This window comes from Apodemus sylvaticus, chromosome X (genome assembly GCF_947179515.1).
Source record: "Apodemus sylvaticus chromosome X, mApoSyl1.1, whole genome shotgun sequence".
Lineage (NCBI taxonomy): Eukaryota > Metazoa > Chordata > Mammalia > Rodentia > Muridae > Apodemus > Apodemus sylvaticus.
In genome coordinates, this window is record NC_067495.1 from 16,914,978 (window position 1) to 16,919,093 (window position 4,116).

A 4,116-nucleotide genomic window follows, 5' to 3' on the forward strand; every position below is an offset into this window, starting at 1 on the left:
ATTTTATGCTGTGGCTGGACTTGGTACTGTGTAAGAGTCACCCAGATGGTACTGGTTTTGAAGGCATGAAGGGTTCATGAAGAGCAGCTGAGGCTCTTGCCACAGTGAGAGGCCACGGAAGGCCATTGGTGAAGGTGCAGCCTCATTTGCAATTGATGGCCCAGAACTTGAATGGGCCATGCATAGGAGCAGAGGCTTGTCACCATGAAGAGAGCCTATGAGAGGCTATTGGTGAAGCCTAATTACAGTGGAAGATAGCAGCGTTTTGGATATGCCAGTACCATGCGATGACCACCAAGAACAGCAGCAGCAGTGGAGTACAGGCAGCTGGAACCTAGAAGACAAGCTGTGTGCTACAAAGGGCAGAGCTGGAGAAGTGACCCAAGCCCTTGGAGGAGCCCGGAGGATCATTAGTTGGATCCCAGACCTTGAACCATTGGAGTTTGAGTTTTGCTTTTGGTTGTGACTTGCCCTGATATGTTTCCCTCTTGATGGAAGAAAGTATTTTAGTGGAGCCCACAGTTGAGAGAATTTGACTTTTTAAAAGACTTTGAATTTTAAATATATTGGACGTTTTGAAGTGATTGAACTTTTAATGTGTAAAGACTGTGGGACTTTTAAAGTAATTTAGATCTTGGGGATGAATAAGAAAGTAAGGGTTGAGCCTTAATAGTGATGTGTTTGTGTGTCAAGTTGACAAGGTGTCAATTGTACTGCTTGGTTTTGTGTGTCAACTTGACACAGGCTGGAGTTATCACAGAGGAAGGAGTTTCAGTTAGGGAAGTGCCTCCATGAGATCCAACTGTGAGGCATTTTCTCAATTAGTGATCAAGGGGGATGGCCCCTTGTGGGTGGTACCATCCCTGGGCTGGTATTCTTGGATTCTATAAGAGAGCAGGCTGAGCAAGCCAGGAGAAGCAAGCCAGTAAAAAATATCCTTCCATGGCCTCTGGATCAGCTCCTGCTACCTGACCTGCTTGAGTTCCAGTCCTGACTTCCTTTAGTGATGAACTGCAGCATGGAAGTGTAAGCTCAATAAACCCTTTCCTCCCCAATTGCTTCTTGGTCATGATGTTTGTGCAGGAATAGAAACCCTGACTAAGACAGCTACTGATTTGCTAGTGCTGATTTTATAACCTGCCACTTTGCTAATGTTTTTTATCAGCTGAAGGAGTTCTCTGGTGAAATTTTCTGGGTCACTTAAGTATACTATCATATCATCTGCAAATAGTGATAGTTTGACTTCTTCCTTTCCAGTTTGTATTCCTTTTACCTCCTTATGTTGTCTAAATGCTCTACCTAGTACCTCAAGTACTATATTGAAAAGATATGGAGATAGATCCTTTCCCAATTTGTTGGTTGCTGTTTTGTCCACTTAACAGTGTCCTTTGCCATACAGAAACTTTGTAATTTTATGAGGTCCCATTTGTCAATTCTTGATCTTAGCGCATAAGCTATTGGTATTCTGTTCAGGAAATTTTCCCTTGTGCCCATGTCCTCAAGGGTCTTCCCCAGTTTCTTTTCTATTAGTTTCAGTGTGTTTGGTTTCATGTGGAGGTCCTTGATCCACTTGGAGTTGAGATTAGTACAAGGAGATAAGAATGGATCAACCAACAAATTGGGAAAGGATACTCACTAACCCTACATCTAACAGAGGGCTAATATCCAATATATACAAAGAACTCAAGAAATTAGACTCCAGAGAAGGAATTATGCCTATTAAAAAATGGGGTACAAAGCTAAACAAAGAATTTTCACCTGAAGAACTTCAGATGTTTGAGAAGCACCTTAAAAAATGTTCAGCATCACTAGTCACTAGGGAAATGCAAATCAAAACAAGTCTGAGGCTTCACCTTACACCAGTCAGAATGGCTAAGATTAAAATCTCTGGAGACAGCAGCTGTTGGTGAGGATGTGGAGAAAGAGGAACACTCCTCCACTGTTGGTGGGAATGCAAGCTGGTACAATCACTCTGCAAATCTATATGGTGGTTCCTCAGAAAACTGGGTATGACACTTCTGGCGGAACCTGCTATACCACTCTTGGGCATATACCCAGAGGATTCTCTGGCATGCAATAAGGACACATGTTCCACTATGTTCATAGGAGCTTTATTTGTAATAGGCAGAAGCTGGAAAGAACCCAGATGTCCCTCAATGGAGGAATGGATACAGAAAATGTGGTATATTTACACAATGGAATACTACTCAGCTATTAAAAAATGAATTCATGAAATTTTTAGGCAAATTGTTGGATATGGAAATATCATCCTAAGTGAGGTAACCCAATCACAAAAGAACACACATGAAATGCAACCACTGATAAGTGGATATGAGCTCAAAAGATCTGAGTACCCAACACACAATTCACATATCAAATGACTCCCAAGAAGAAGGAAGCAGAGGTCCCTGGTCCTGGAAAGGCTTGAGACAGCATTGAAGGGAGTACCAGGACAGAGAAGGAGACAGGAGTGTATCAGAGAATGGGTGGAGGGAAGAGGGCTTATGGGAATTTTGGGGCGGGGGGGGGGGGGGGCGGAACTGGGAAAGAGAAAATCATTTGGAATGTAAAAAAAGAATATAGAAAATTTTAAAAAAAGTTATGGAGAGAGGGGACAACCATGTCTAGTCCCTAATTTTAGTGGAATTGCTTCAAGTTTTTCTCCATTTAGTTTGATATTGGCTACTGGTTTGCTGTATATTGCTTTTACTATGTTTAGGTATGGGCCTTAAATTCCTGTTCTGTCCAAGACTTTTAGCATGAAAGGAAGCTCAATTTTGTCAAATGCTTTTTATAGCATCTAATGAAATGTCCATGTGTTTTTTTTCTTTGAGTTTGTTACTGTATTGGACTGCATTGATGGATTTTCATATATTGAAACATCCCTGCATTCCTGGAATGATCATGGTGGATGATGGTTTTGATTTGTTCGTGGATTCGATTGGCAAGAATTTTATTTAGTATTTTTGCATTGATATTCATAAGGGAAATTGGCCCGAAGTTCTCTTTTTTGTTGGATCTTTATGTGGTTTTGGTATCAGCATAATTGTGGCTTCTTAGAACGAGTTGGGTAGAGTTCCTTGTGTTTCTATTTTGTGGAATAGTTTGAAGAGTATTGGTGTTAGGTATTCTTTGAAGGTCTGATAGAATTATGCGCTAAAACCATCTTGTCCCATGCTTTTATTTTTGTAGGGGTTATGGGACTGTTTATATGATCTATTAGATCCTGATTTAATTTTGGTATTTGTTGCTTGTCTAGGAAATTGTTCATTTCCTCCAGATTCTCTAGCTGTGTTGATAATAGTCTTTTGTAGTAGGATCTGATGATTTTTTGAATTTCCTCAGTTTCTGTTGTTATATTTACCTTTTCATTTCTAATTTTGTTAATTTGAATACTGTCTCTGTGACCTTTGGTTAGTCTGGCTAAGGGTTTATCTATCTTGTTGATTTTCTCAAAGAACCAGCTTCTGGTTTTGTTGATTCTTTGTATGGGTCTCTTTGTTTTCACTTGATTTATTTCAGCCCTGAGTTTGATGATTTCCTGTCTTTTACTACTCCTGGTTAATTAGCTTCTCTTTGTTCCAGAGCTTTCAGGTGTGCCATTAAGCTTCTAGTGTATGGTCTCTCAAGTTTCTTTTTGGAGGCACTTGGGGCTATGAGTTTTCCTCTTAGCACTGCTTTCATTGTGTCCCATAGATTTGGGTATATTTTGCCTTCATTTTCATTAAATCCTAAAAAGTCTTTAATTTTTTCTTTCTTTGTTCTTTGGCTAATGTATCATTGAGTAGAGTATTGTTCAGCCTCCATGTGTATTCTCAACTGAGGTATATTGAATGGCTGAGAAGCACCTAAAGAAATGTTCAACATCCTTAGTCATCAGGGAAATGCAAATCAAAACAACCCCGAGATTCTATCTCACACCAGTCAGAATGGCTCAGATCAAAAACTCATGTGACAGCTGGTGCTAGCAAGGATGTGGAGAAAGATGAATGCTAATCCACTGTGGTGGGATAGCAAATTGGTACAACCACTCTGGAAATCAGTTTTTCAGTTCCTCAGAAAAATGGACATAATATTACAAGAGGACCCAGCTATGTCATTCCTTTGTATATACCC